Here is a 16,189-nt window from a genome sequence, read left to right as displayed (position 1 = left end):
CTTCTAGAGCTTACAGGCTTGTTCTACTCGAGGACTCTCTCGTTCCGCCGCGTCGTTAAGCGCCGCGGAAAGACGGAGCTCTTCTCACTCTCCCTCTGCTCTCGTCCCGTCGCGCTGAATAGCGCCGCGGAAAGAGAGAATGTTAGAGGACATGAGCACACTCAAGCCGAAGCTCTCTTCACTCTGCCGCCGCCGCGGCTCTTCTTCTGCCGCTGCCACAGAGTTGTTCCCACTCTTCTCTCATTCCGTCGCGCTACAGCCGCGGACAGAGAATACTAGAGTGAATAGGCGAACTCGAGCCGAAGCTCTCGTCACTATACCGTCGCGCTGAGGAGGCGCCGCGGACAGACGGAGTTTTTCCTCAGTCTTCCTCTTCTCTGGTTCAGTCGCGATATCGCCGCGGACAGAGAATACTAGAGTGAATAAACAAACTCGAGCCGAAGCTCTCGCCGTGCTAGAAGCGCCGCGGACAGAGTTTTACCTCACGCTTCCAATTCTCTCGTCCTGTCGCTCTATCGCCGCAGACAGAGAATAATAGAGTGAATAAACAAACTCGAGCCGAAGCTCTCGCCGTGCTAGAAGCGCCGCGGACAGAGTTTTACCTCACGCTTCCAATTCTCTCGTCCTGTCGCTCTATCGCCGCGGACAGAGAATACTAGAGTGAATAAACTAACTCTCGCCGAAGCTCTCGCCGTGCTAGAAGCGCCGCGGACAGAGTTTTACCTCACGCTTCCAATTCTCTCGTCCTGTCGCTCTATCGCCGCGGACAGAGAATACTAGAGTGAATAAACAAACTCGAGCTGAAGCTCTCGCCGTGCTAGAAGCGCCGCGGACAGAGTTTTACCTCACGCTTCCAATTCTCTCGTCCTGTCGCTCTATCGCCGCGGACAGAGAATACTAGAGTGAATAAACTAACTCTCGCCGAAGCTCTCGCCGTGCTAGAAGCGCCGCGGACAGAGTTTTACCTCACGCTTCCAATTCTCTCGTCCTGTCGCTCTATCGCCGCGGACAGAGAATACTAGAGTGAATAAACAAACTCGAGCCGAAGCTCTCGCCGTGCTCATTCTACCGCCGCCGTGCTGAAGCGCTGCGGACAGAGAATACTAGAGTAAGTTAGACGAGCGAGCTCGGGCTGTTGGGTATGTCAAGAACAATGTCGCTGCAGCGCGCGCTTACTGCCAAGGAAGTTGTAATGGCTGCCTTGTCATGATAGCGCGCGCCCCTTCCACAGCGCGTTGCTGACTAGAGCGCGGCTTACGTCATAGCACGCGCTCACTGTCAGAGCATAAGGGCGTCGGAAAATGGCTGCCAAGCTAAGCCCTTTTTTCACTCTATCACTTCCAGTCCCCTTTATTCAGGCGGCTGGAAAGGTTTTTACACTGTAGACAAAGTGTCCACTACACAGTGTGCACCCCTACATAAGCACTGTTAATTCAGCCTCACAAAATCACAAATAAATCCCGCCGCGGCCGGATTACACCATATAAAGTCAACTAGCCTTATTGCAGTCAACTAGCCTGTGGTCAAACACGCTTGTCTGCATGCGCGCTTTCAGTCTAGACTAGAGCATAACGGCATTGTGGAATGGCTCACATACCACCCGCACTTCCTTACATTCTCCCAGTTCCCTTAAGTTAAGTGACTGGAGATGAAATATTGCAGTCAACTAGCCTGTATTAAACGCGCTCGTCTGCACACTAATGCTGTGTGCGTTTACCCCTGTGGATTTGCTCACTGGTTTGCACCGTGGGTATTCTACGTAGGTTGTGCGCCACTGCACATTGTTTACACTACACACAAAAGAGCTTTCTATGTAGGAAATGTGCCCACTTTACAGTCTGCACTCCTGCACCCAAGCACTTTTCACAAAGTTCACTCTCGCACACACAATATAAATGTGAGGCGTGCGCCCACTGCAAAGCCTGCACCGCCAAAACTAACACTATCCCCACAGTGTTACAAGCAGTGTTACAGCACAAGCAACCCGGCTAACAGGCCCCTATTACTAAGCGGCCAGCCCCCGAATCTAATTCAACCCCTGGCTTTACGAGCCCAGGCCTGGCAGGCCATTCCTGGTATATAATATTGGGTGTTGAACATATAAAACGAGGTTCTCGCTACAGTTTTGCTCGCAGACCCCGCGATTCAAGCCGTGGTCGAGCCCTCTGTAAGAAGCAGTGTCAGTCACGTGCTTCTCGCTGAGGCATTGAGACTGTTAAAGGAGAGAGCGGCGAAAACAGTACACCCGACGCTAGCGAGTCAGGTTTTTACTGTCGCTAATTCCTCATGCCGAAAATGGGTGGCGGTCTCAGGCCCATTTTCCAGGCATCTGAACAAAGCACTTATGACACGCTCGTTTCAAGGTGCTGACGGTGAAACAAATCCTCGCGCACATTCGCCCCGGGGATTGGCTTTTCTCAATAGATCTGAAAAACGCATACTTCACGTTACGATAACCCCCCACCCCCACTACAGGCCATTCTTGAGATTCGCCTTCGAGGGGCAGGCTTATCAGTACAGTCATTGTCATAGACTCAAGACTTACGGCATAAGAACCACCACGTCTTGATAATGTACATAAAATCGCTAGGGCAGCCGAGATCAGACTCTGTTCACTGCATGGCTAAGCATCTCCTTTTATGGGCAGAGCACAATCTGAGCTCCCTAAGGGCGGCTTACGTGCCAGGTATTCTGAATCAGGGTCCGGACATGTTATCCAGAGGACCCATGTCCCCAGGGGGATGGTCCCTTTACCCGCAAACAATTCAGCTTGCACAGCACACGCTGCCCAATATTTTTTCTGCAAACGCAGGGATGCCCTGGCCCATGTTGGCCCAGACTCCCTCTATATGTTCCCTCCGATCGCGATCCAGCTGCAGCCTGTGCTTTTTAATAGCCCCACTTTGGAAGAACCGCACATGGTTCTCCATACTGTTTCAGCTGTCAGACACAGCCCCATGCCTATTCTGCCAATGAAAGGGAAGGTCTGGCATCCCAATCCCGAGCTGTGGGCCCTCCACGTATGGCCCATCAACGGTATCCGGGAACCTCTCTGACAAGTTATGAACACTATTTCGGAAGCTAGAGCCCCTGCTATCTGGCAGCTCTGCTTGAAGTGGTCAGTGGTTTTCTAACCAATGTGCTACGCGAAACATCGACGCACACTCATGCGAACTGGCGGAACCGCTCGCTTTCTCCAAGAGCTAATGGATGCGGGTCGTCCCCCCTCCATACTCGGGGTGTGTGTCTCCGCCATAGCAGCTAGCCACGCTCCTATCGCGGCACATTCACTAGGGAAAAGTGATCTTATTGTGTGTTTTCTTAAAGGGGCCAGGAGATTCAGCTCGCCTTGCCCCTACCTCGGTCCCTATTTGGGACCTCGCCATGGTTTTGGAGGCCGTGAAGGGTTCCCCCTCCTAACCACTTCAGAACACGAGCTTGAAGCACAACCGTTTTTCTGCTGGCTGTGGCCTCGGTTAACCGAGTTGGGTGGCTTACCTGCACTCTCCATGAGCCCTTCCTGTCTTGAGTTTGGGTCCAGCAACTTCAAGGTTGTGCTCAAACCGAGGCATGGTTTTATGCTGAAAGTGCTATCAACCCCTTCAGTATGCAGGTCTTTGCACTGCTTAACCCGCGTCTCAGAGAGAATAAGACGCAAACCTATTCTGCCCAGTCAGAGCATTGAGATTGTATCTAGAGCGCTCCGCCCCCTTCAGGCAGTCGGATCAGCTCTTCATTGCTTCGGTGGCCGCACTAAAGTTTGTGCTGTCATGAAACAGTCTCTCACACTGGATAGTGGATGCAGTCCCACTAGCATATAGGTCCAGGACCTAACCTGTCCTACAGGCATTTAAGCCCACTCCTCTAGAGGCATGGCCTCATCTTGGGCTTGGTCGTGTGACATTTCTTTGGAAGATATCTGTGCGGCGGCAGGCTGGGCCTCTCCGTCCACTTTTATCAGATTCTACAAGTTGGAGGTTCCAGCTCTACAAGCAGGGCTTCTCTCCATCTAGGCTCTATCTTGACCCTGGCAAACAGATTGCCTTACATTTTGGCCTGTACACATTAGTCCTTAAGCACTATTCATTCATCATAAGATCCGACTATGTCCGATCAGCTGTTCAAACGAACCGACTCTCCGGTTCTTCATTCCCCTTATAAGCCGCCTCTGTCGGTGTCTCGGGGGTTTATAACATGTGCTTTGGGTATACTGGGTCAGTCAGCACACACGGCGCTTTACATTGTGTTCCCATACGTAATACGAGGAACCTCTCTCGAAAGGGAACGTACTCGGTTACTTTCGTAACCTCGGTTCCCTGAGAGAGAGGAACGAGTATTACGTTCCGTGCCGTGTTTATGCTTCTCAGGTATCGCTTCAGTCGATCTTAAAACCTGACACCTATGGCGAATTAGGGTCTTATATAGCCTCCTGTATGCAAATATAAGCACCTTTTTCGGCGGGCTTCTGGAACGCCCCCCATTGGTTCGTTCCTCTCAGCCGCCTCACCATAGGTTCCTGCAGTTGCCGCAGCCCGGCCAATCAGAGCGCTCCTCGCGCTGGGCTATGGCCGTGCAGCTCACTGCGCTTTACATAGATACCTTTATTAAAAGTTTTGCTTCACGTTCTCGAGAAAAGGAGTTTTTCCCATACGTAATACTCGTTCCTCTCTCTCAGGGAACCGAGGTTACGAAAGTAACCGAGTACGTTATCATGTGTTCAAGTGTTTTATCATTGAGTCTGCAGTGTTCTGGTCTAAAGATCTTTCCTGCAACACTAAAGATTTTCTCAACATTGAATGAGGACAGCAATATAATACATTTCACATACATCTGTTCTCAAACTAAGCTCATGCTCCACTTGTTCCCACGATGGTAACAACGCATTCACATGGGGCATCTGCTTCGGTGCTTGATGGAGGCCGTCTGAAGCTCGGTGTTTACATGCCCGTCATAGTGACAACAGCCAGTCATACTACTATTCCGTTGTTGCATGAACGCAATTGGCTAGCATCTGCACTAGAATTCCCACAATTCAGTAACAGGAAGACACTTTTTATATCAAATAATAAGTTGAGTGTGATATAAAAGCTAATTGATATAGATATACATAAATAATCCAATAGTGCATTGTACCTATTGCCATTCAAATACATTGCTTATTAACAAAGACTAATTTAAAAAAAAAACGCAATTATAGCATTTATACACAAACAGAAATGTTGTGATGTTTGTGTTTAAATATCAAATATATATATAACTTTTGTTTTTGGTAGGATTCTCCAAACGCTAAAAATGCAGACAATTATGTAGATTGTCATATGCCTGCTTACATCATTATACAATACCTGATTCATTTATTTTTGGCAATCAGGCAATGGTTTATTTTATTTTTTAATGAAAATATGGACATACCTGTAATCATTGAAAAGTTTTGTGGAGTCCCTTCAAATGTTGTCACGGGTTCTTCATAGAGAGATAAAGGCTTAAAAAAAGGATGAGTGTGTTAAGCAGATCAAGTACAAGACGTGTACACTGTTACAATCTCCTTTTTAGTTCTTTTCCCTGTTTGACAAGCTACAATTATATATGGCTATCAATGAGCCTAGTTTATACATACAGTGGGGCCAAAAAGTATTTAGTCAGCCACCAATTGTGTAAGTTCTCCCAATTAAAAAGATGAGAGAGGCCTGTAATTTGCATCACTTCAACTATGAAAAACAGAATGAGAAAAAAATCCAGAAAATCACTGCCTGGTTTTTAAAGAATTTGTTTGCAAATTATGGTGGAAAATAAGTATCTGGTCACCTACAAAAAATGCAAGATTTCTGGCTTTCACAGACCTGTAACTCTTTACATTTACATTTACATTTAATCATTTAGCAGACGCTTTTATCCAAAGCGACTTACAAAAAAGGGGAGAGTAATAGAAGCAACGGAACAGACAAGGCCAAAAACCTGTAAGAGCTGTAAGAAATCTCAATTAATTAGCACAATTCACAACAAATTTTTTTTTTTTTTTTTTTTTTTTTTTTTTTTAAAGACAGACATCTACAACAAAAACTCACGACCGCAAAGTGCCGAACACTGGATTTTGATAGCTAAGATAGCTACAACCCATTAGGACTAAGGCTGTTGCCCCAGCTGTTGTCGTTAATGCAGATTCAGTGGCCCAATGGGTTGGTTTTGTATTCTAGCTAAACGCGCAGCAATAGCCATCTACAACAAAAACTCACGTACGCAATATACAGAACACTGGATTCTGATAGTTATGATAACTATGTAACATACCCGCCTGAAGGCACAAATCCGGATGAGAGACGTAGATATGATCCAGGAGTGTGCGCTTTTGGTCGTTGCTGTGGTGATCAGTAAGTGCTATTCTGTATTGGTCAAGTGCAAATGGAAAAGATGTGTCTTAAGATGTTTTTTAAGAATGGCTACAGACTCGGCAGCACGAATTGAGATCGGCAGGTCATTCCACCAGGTGGGAACGGTCCAGGAAAATGTCCGTGAGAGCGATTTCATGCCTCTTTGGGATGGAACCACGAGGCGCCGCTCGCTCGCAGAACGCAAGCTTCTGGAGGGTGTGTAAGTCTGAGCAAGTGAATTTAGGTATATTGGTGCAGAGCCAGAGGTTGTTTTGTAGGCGATAACTAGTGCCTTGAATTTGATGCGAGCAGCCATTGGCAACCAGTGCAGTTTGATGAAGAGAGGCGTAACATGCGCTCTCTTCGGCTCATTAAAGACCACTCTCGCCGCTGCATTCTGGATCAGCTGCAAGGGTTTGATAGTGCATGCTGGAAGCCCAGCCAGAAGAGCATTACAATAATCCAGTCTGGAGAGAACAAGAGCTTGAACCAGGAGTTGTGCAGCCTATTCTGATAGGAAGGGTTTAATCTTTCTAATGTTGTATAAAGCAAATCTGCAGGACCGGGCTGTTGCAGTAATGTGGTCAGTGAAGTTTAACTGGTCATCAATCACAACTCCAAGGTTTCTTGCTGTCCTTGATGGAGTTATGGTCGATGAACCAAGCTGAATGGAGAAATTTTGATGAAGTGCTGGGTTGGTTGAGAAAACAAGTAATTCTGTCTTTGCAAGATTGAGTTTAAGATGATGCTCTTTCATCCAGTCAGAAATGTCTGTCAGACAGGCAGCGATACGAACACTGACTGTAGGATCATCTGGTTGAAATGAGAAGTAGAGTTGAGTGTCATCCGCATAGCAGTGATAGGAGAAGCCGTGTTTCTGAATGACAGAACCTAATGATGACATGTAGATGGAGAAGAGAAGTGGTCCAAGGACTGAGCCCTGTGGAACCCCAGTAGCTAGATTATGAGACTTAGACACTTCACCTCTCCATGACACCCTGTAGGACCTACCAGAGAGGTAAGACCTGAACCACTGGAGAGCAGATCCTGAGATCCCCGTCCTCTTAAGTGTTGACAGGAGGATCTGGTGGTTAACTGTGTCAAAAGCAGCAGACAGATCCAGCAGAATGAGCACTGAGGATTTGGAAGCTGCTTTTGCCAGTCTCAGTGCCTCAATTACCGAGAGCAAGGCAGTCTCAGTCGAATGGCCGCTTTTGAAGCCGGATTGGTTGTTGTCTAGGAGGTTGTCCCGTTCAAGAAACATAGAGAGTTGATTGAACACAACTCGCTCAAGGGTCTTTGCAATGAAAGGCAGAAGGGATACCGGTCGGTAGTTTTCTAAAAGTGCTGGATTCAGAGAGGGTTTCTTAAGCAGTGGGGTTACCCGAGCCTGCTTAAATGCTGTGGGAAAGGTGCCCGTGTGAAGAGAAGTGTTGACAATGTGAGTGAGTGCAGGAGTGATTGAAGAAGAAATAGCCTGAAGGAGGTGAGTGGGAATAGGATCAAGTGGACAGGTAGTAGGGTGATTGGAAAGGATGAGTTTAGAAATATCTGCCTCGGAGAGTGGAGAGAAGGATGGAAGCGTGTTCGTGTTAGTTGTTGAGATGTGCGTGTCAGTTAGTGATGAGGAGAACTGTTTGCTAATGAGAGCTGTTTTGTTGGTGAAAAATGATGCAAAGTCATCAGCTGTAAGAGTTGATGAAGGAGGGGGAGGAGGTGGACAAAGGAGAGAGGAGAATGTTTTAAAGAGTTGGCGAGAGTCAGAGCAATTGTTGATTTTGTTGTGGTAGTATGTTGTTTTAGCAGTGGAGACATTTGTAGAGAAAGAAGAGAGAAGAGACTGATAAAAGGCAAGGTCAGTATTGTTTTTAGATTTATGCCATTTCCTCTCTGCCGCCCTGAGTCCAGAGCGATGTTCACGGAGAACTTCAGACAGCCAGGGGGCAGATGGGGTGGGGCGGGCTGGTCTGGATGAAAGAGGGCAAAAACTGTCTAAGGAGGATGTTAGAGTGGAGCAAAGAGTGTCGGTAGCACTGTTAGTGTCCAGTGCTGAGAACTGAGCAGGTGGAGGAAGTGAAGATGAAACCATAGTGGATAGGCGAGAGGGAGAGAGTGAGCGTAGATTACGCCGAAAGGTAATCTGTGTAGGAGTACGTTTTGTATCAGGAGTCAGTATGAGGTTAAGAGTGATGAGAAAGTGGTCTGAGGTGTGTAATGGAGTAACTAAAGTGTTGTCTGTGGAGCAGTTGCGTGTGTAGACCAGGTCTAATTGGTTACCTGATCTGTGAGTAGTCGTAGTAGATACTAACTTAAGGTCAAATGAAGTCAGTAGAGTGCTGAAGTCTGCAGCTAGGTGTTTATCAAGATGGATGTTGAAGTCACCAAGCAGAATCAGTGGAGTGCCATCCTCAGGGAAGCTAGAAAGTAACACATCCAACTCCTCCACAAAGTTACCGAGGTGACCTGGAGGACGATAGACCACTACCACATGGATTTTAACAGGGTGAGTAATAGTGATTGAGTGCGATTCAAATGAACTGGCCGGTAGAGACGGTAATGGATCAAATTTCCAATCATTTGAGATAAGCAAACCAGTACCCCCACCCCTCCCAATAGGCCGAGGAGTGTGTGAAAAAGTATAATTGCTTGAGAGGGCTGCAGGAGTAGCAGTGTTCTCTGGTTTGATCCAGGTCTCAGTTAGGGCCATGAGGCTAAGCTGAGAATGAGTCCCAATAGATGAAATAAAGTCTGCTTTGTTTACAGCCGACTGGCAATTCCAGAGACCAATTGGAATAAAGAGTAAAGTAGCAGAGGATGTTAGGATATAGCGCAAATTATTAGGATTACGGCGTCTCGTGCGTACGGAGCGTGATTTACGAGTGCTAGTAGTTATAGTTGAGATTTGAAAGCACATGGTGAAAAGGCCAGATAGGAATTAGAGCCGAACACAAATAATGAAAAGGAAGATGATACTCAAGTGCCTTGCCGGGGTCCTTGCTCGGGAGGAGTTGAAGTCTTTACACTCGTCGGTCTTCACACAAGGAGGGCTTCACACTGCCGCGGACTATCACGCTATTTATACTCACTTGAGTATCGTTATTGAAAGCAGCTGGGAACGCTGGGAATCTTTAAAGAGGCTCCTCTGTCCTCCACTCGTTACCTGTATTAATGGCACCTGACTGAACTCGTTATTAGTATAAAAGACACCTGTCTACAACCTCAAACAGTCAAACTCCACTATGGTCAAGACCAAAGAGCTGTCAAAGGACATCAGAAACAAAATAGTAGGCCTGCACCAGGCTAGGAAGACTGAATCTGCAATAGGTAAGAAGCTTGGTGTGAAGAAATCAACTGTGGGAGCAATTATTAGAAAATGGAAGACATACAAGACCAATAATAATCTCCCTTGAGCTGGGGCTCTACGTAAGATCTCACCCCGTGGGGTCAAAATGATCACAAGAACAGTAAGCAAAAATCCCAGAACCACACGGGGGACCTAGTGAATGACCAGCAGAGAGCTGGGACCAAAGTAACAAAGGCTACCATCTTTAAAACACTGAGCAGTTCCAGACGTGTCCTCCTGCTTACGCTAGTACATGTACGGGCCCGTCTAAAGTTTGCTAGAGAGCATTTGGATGATGCAGAAGAGGATTGGGAGAATGTCATGAAACCAAAATAGAACTATTTGATAAAAAAATCAACTTGTAATGTTTGGAGGAGAAAGAATGTTGAGTTGCATCCAAAGAACACCATACCTACTGTGAAGCATGGGGGTGGAAAATCATGCTTTGGGGCTGTTTTTTCTGCAAAGGGAACAGAACAACTTATTCGTGTAAAGCAAAGAATGAATGGGGCCATGTATCGTAAAATTCTGAGTAAAAACCTCCTTCCAACAGCAAGGGCATTGAAGATGAAACATGGCTGGGTCTTTCAGCATGACAATGATCCCAAACACACCACCCAGGCAACGAAGGAGTGGCTTCGTAAAAAGCATTTCAAGGCCTTGCTAGTCTCCAGATCTTCACCCGATAGAAAATCTTTGGAGGGAGTTGAAAATCCATGTTGCCCAGCGACAAAACATCACTGCTCTAGAGGAGATCTGCATGGAGGAATGGGCCAAACTACCAGCAACAGTGTGTAAAAACCTTGTGAAGACTTACAGAAAAGGTTTGACCTCTTTTATTGCCAATAAAGGGTATATAACAAAGTATTTAGATTAACTTTTTTATTGACCAAATACTTATTGTTCAACATAATTTGCAAATAAATTCTTTAAAAATCAGACACTGTGATTTTCTGGATTTTATTTTCTTATTCTGTCTCTCATAGTTGAAGTGTACCAATGATGAAAATTACAGGCCTCTCTAATCTTTTTCCCACTAAATACTGTTAATAAACTTGAACATTTTGCTGAATATGCGCTCTATATTAATATTCATTACATATTTACTTAACCCATTGGCGTCGGAGGGGTGGACAAGACCCCCCCACTTTTTAAGACCAATGGTATTGGACCCACTTACTTTTACCGTCTATAATTATGTTCACCTATCCCTAACCATGAAACACTTTTTAGTGTTTCTTATTATTACGCATTAGGCAGGCAAAAGTTAGACTCTTTATTTCCACTTTTCAAATGTTTTCTTAATTTTTATTGAAAATAAATGCATAATAAATGCCTTTCCATTCGGATATGTTATGGGAAAAAGGAGTAGAGCGAGTTCGGCAAAAGCGGATTTGAATCTCAGGTCAATTTGCGTCAACTATTATGTCATGTGTCTTACCCCTACACTACTGTCACTGTAAATAATTTGGTGAATATTGTAATTTTGTCTGGCCCAACCAGATGTTTAGTAAACTATGCAGACTATTTCCACAATGTAAATTTCATCTACTCTAGTAAAAAGGAGTAAATCCATGATAGATCCCACTAAAACTCGCAGTTACAACTAAATCCACTGTTAATAAGTTGATTGTATTTGTTCAAATTGGCTGAATACAAAATCGCAGCCTAAACCCTAAAGCACTGAAAACAAGCAAGCAAATTCGGACAGCCGCTATGTACATCCGCTGTACTCATTATTGTAGTGCAATGTGGGATTGAATGAGTGCACTCAAATAATGTCCACTATGGTTTCGGACACAACTATAAATGGCTGTCCCCTATAATAGTGCCCTATTTAAGGGTAGATTTACATTTGTGCATTTCGCAGATGCTTTTATCCAAAGTGACTTACATTGCATTCAAGGTACACATTTTTATTTATATATATATATATATATATATATATATGTTTTTGCTTTCGCTGGGAATCGAACCAATGACCTTGGCATTGCTAGCGCCACACTCTACTTTTTGAGCTACAGGAAAGCCTGTATAGGGGTATATAGGATGATTTTGCAGCCATAATGTTGTCTGCCTCACGATGTTTGGAATTCCTAAAATTAAAATTGAAAACAATCTTATAAAAAAATAAAGTTACTTTTGAAAAATGAATAAACGAAACTGAGTTATGATAATATCAAGACCCGATGATAAATCACATGAAATCCAAACACCAGGCAAATGAGGTAAGACAGCTGTCCATCACTGCATTAATGAGGGCAGGTAAGCGCAGCTGTACCTCGAGTGCAGCGGCGTAGCACCGAAATTTGACCCTAAGTACAAACCGTCTTTCTGGGCCCCCTTACCAAATACCATAGTGATACCAATGGGTGGGGTATTGCATTTCTATCATAAAAACACTTAAAATGTAAGCAAAAGCCATTTGTACATAAATTCTATACAAATGTTAGTGCATGTATAAGTATGTATAGAAAACTGACCTCTGTCCACCAGAGGTCCAGAGGTCCAGGGGGCAGAGATCCAGAGGCCAGAGGTCCAGAGGCCAGACCTCCCCCAGCCTCGGGCCCTGGGTACTCGGTACCCTTTACTCCCCCAGTCCGACGCCCCTGCTCGAGTCAGAGGGAGATAACTTATATGATAGCAAAATGACCGAGACATATGCTTACTATATATACTGATTTGAGTGTATATGTTAGTTCTGCACGATAACTGATGCAGTCTGCTTTATTAGCATTTTTTCCCCTACTCGTGCTACATGAGCTTATAATGCTTTTGTTCTTTAGGCATATTTTTTGTTTACACATATTTTTTAATGTTTTGAACTGAAAGAGAATCTTAAGACACAACGTAAGCTTATGTATATTGCCTAATCGTAAGTTTGTTCAGAAATGGTCTTTTCAACGATAACATTTCTGTCCTGTGTCAGCCCCATAGCTTCTCTATGTCAAAAAAGGGTGTGTGAGCAGTGGGTAATTACAATTCACAACCTCACCACTTGATGCAGCTAAAATTCACACACTGCACCTTTAAAACCATTATTGCCAAAGAGGGCAAAACAGCCCATTATATGTAAAAGTGTACTTAATTTTTCCCACGGAAGACAAATTAATTTAGAAATATGTTTGATAATTCAATAAAGATATCATAGGAATAAAACAATTCAATGACAGATTCTAAGTTATTTTTTCAGTCATCAACAATGTCTAAATAAAGTATTGAGCTCTCCACATAAGTTGAATAAGAACAAAAAAACGTTTACTTTCACATTATTGGAAAATACAATCTCACTTACAGACTTACTCTTGTCCGAGCACTTCATATGTGCTGAAGCTGTATCTTCCAGTACTGAAAAAGAATTGCCAGTATGCAAGTTAATTTCAGAGTTATGTCAGGAAAACTGAGGATGAAGAATAAACAAGTAGACATTCTAGCTACTATTGATTTAGAAGCATGTTTGAAAGGAGCTTTATGTGATTAAACTGATTACATTTTACAGTACCAGTGGAAAACAAATAGCATATAAAAATAAAATAATGGTCAGATGGACTGTAGCAAAAACAAAGCTCAAATGATGTAATTTCATAAGTAAAAATAAGAGTCAATACCATCAGCTGGAAAATCTGAAGATGTTCTCCTCCTCTTAAGTTCAGGAATGTCCTCGAGGTCTGAACCAAAAACGAATCAAGATCCAAAAAGATTTCAAGTCAGATTGACCGCTCTGATTCAGGCGAGTTAAATTAACATTCGTCTTCCTTAACGGGAACCTCAAGCTTTTAAAACTTTTTGGCTAGGCTTTTTCAAGACAACTTAAAGTTTGTCTACAAACCTTTTTATCAACTTTACATTAAACGTCTCTCTACTCACCTCCAGGAGCGTTCATCTCTATGGGTGCTGTTTGAACTCAAGGAGATGTAGATAAAGGAATCAGGAAGTTATAAATTCATTAATGTTTATATATTTTTCCGTTTTTTGGTTCACGAGTAAAAACACAAAATTCGTTTTATACACATGGGCCAAATGGTCTCTGCAGGTTAGTAGGCTACTAGTTACTAGATCAAGATACTAGATATACAAGCCAGTCCATAAACAGAGGACGTTTTTCATGGCGTTGCCTGATAACGTAAGACTGTAAATAAATAAGACTTAAAATTTGTCTTGAAAACGAGAAATGTAAACACCCCTACACTTTTAGAAACGCCTACTTTTTTTGTTCCGCGATTGGTAAAGCAAGTCTGAGCGTTTGACGTCATCAGTCGTTGCCCAGGTCTGTCTGTGTTCAATGTTCAATGCACAGGACAGGTCTCCCTAGATTGGACTTCTTCTGTGCAACTTATCGCCTTTCACAGAAAAACTTATATCAGAAATATTAAATATTAATCTGCACCCAGTCTTATTTATTTACCTGTGTTTGCAAGTTTGCAATTTATTTACCAGTTAGGCTAACTGCATTTAGTTAGCCTAAATGGGTGGTGCGGGAGCATGTGAAGCGCGCAGCACAAACAATTATGTTTAGTCAAGTCTAAATACGGTCATAAATTGTCTTTACGTTACGCTCAGTTTTGGACAAGGGTCATTGCAAATACTGTAATGCACATCGACTGAGGGTGGGTAGCGAGGATGGTGAATTTAAATGTTAATCATATAACTTAGCTGAGCGAGAGTAAGATGGCGAGGTGATAGCGGAGGCAACAAGCGCAAGATAATTTTGTTTATTTATAATGCACTTTATATTAAACAAAATCTTAAAGTGCTATAGAATTAAAAAAATCAACAACAACGAATAAATAAAATAAACAGAAAAATTAAGAAGGAACAAATCAATTAAAAGCTCTTTGGGCAGAAGGCCCGAGTTTGGTCGAGGGAGTTCCAAGAAGAGAGAAACAGAGCGGAGGTTACGTGTGGAAGTTTGTGTGGAGAGGAGTTCCTTGAGATAGGAGGGTGCGTCAACATGGATGTACTGGTATGTACGGAGAGAGAGATCTTATCTACTCGATCCTGAACGACACAAGAAGCCAGTGGAGTGATTTTAGAATGGGGGTGATATAGTTGTAATTGCGCACCCTCATGAGGATCCTAGCAGCGCTCTCTCTCTCTCTCTCTCTCTCTCTCTCTCTCTCTCTCTCTCTCTCTCTCTCTCTCTCTCTCTCTCTCTATATATATAAACTAAATTATCTTGCCTCCGCTATCACATCGCCATCTCACTCTCGATCTAAGCTATGTATGATCATTAGCTATATATATATATATATATATATATATATATATATATATATATATATATATATATATATATATATATATATATACACACACACACACAGTAAAAAACGTTGGGTTATTTTTTAACCCAACCGTTGGGTTACACATATTGGGTCAATATGTTGGGTTATTTTTAACCCAACATTTTTAAGTGAGTGTATGTAGCCTATGTATATATATATATATATATATATATATATATATATATATATATATATATATATATATATATATATATATATATATATATATATATATATATATATTCTACTATAGAATTTGTCTTTGTTTTATTCTTCTTGTTGTTTTCTATCAAATAATAATGAACCACAAACTGAGAATTCGTTTTAAATCCACACAAATCTGTATGGCAAAATACCCAATTAATTTCGTCACTTTTATTTAATCTTCATAATAAAAAAAAAAGTTTTTTTTTTTTTTTATATCTGCGTGCATTATTCAGTATTTTGTGTCCAATTCCATGAGGTCATGAAAAGGCTACATTACATTTTTCACAGTAGAAGTACAAATGTAGTGTAGTAACTCAGGTGCTGTCATTTTTTAATGGATTTTCGCAACACTGTCTGAGTCTGACGTGTTTGCGACCAATGACAATATCAACAACAAAAAAGTTTAAATATTGCAGGTTATAACACAAATATATCATGATGGGGTTGTAATTATGTAATAACGATTTGGGCTATAATTTGTGATTTTCAGAGCTGTCTGTCAGTTGAAAGTGGTGATATAGATGCAGTAGACTATTTCCACCGGTAGAGAACAGCAGAGTCCACTTTAAACTTGCAATGTAGTAGCCTATATTTCCTCGTTAAAGGGGAAAGAAATTCGGTTGGTTTAGGGTTTATTTACCCTTTAAACTCGTGGCTTACGTTTTGTTGTGGTTTTTGGTGTTAACAAAAACAATAGTGGTAAGCAAGCAACAAACGGAAAAAATGAAAACATATTTCAATTATTTTAAAATTAATATCAAACAAAAACCAAAACAAGTAATCCAGTTTAAATTATACTTTTTATACATTTTTTTTTATACAACTTTTCCAACATTTACAAATTTTATCTAACAAGAAAAACTTTTTACAACATTTTGGCTAACCAAAAGATGGTTTTGTTACATCCATGCAAGTCTCCCAATTTTTAATCTTGATGAAAAGACGCATACAATAACATTTTATTTCAACACTTACTCTCTGTATCC

The sequence above is a fragment of the Pseudorasbora parva genome, chromosome 9 (genome assembly GCF_024679245.1).
Source record: "Pseudorasbora parva isolate DD20220531a chromosome 9, ASM2467924v1, whole genome shotgun sequence".
Taxonomy (NCBI): Eukaryota; Metazoa; Chordata; class Actinopteri; order Cypriniformes; family Gobionidae; genus Pseudorasbora; species Pseudorasbora parva.
This window is presented reverse-complemented; position numbering follows the sequence as displayed.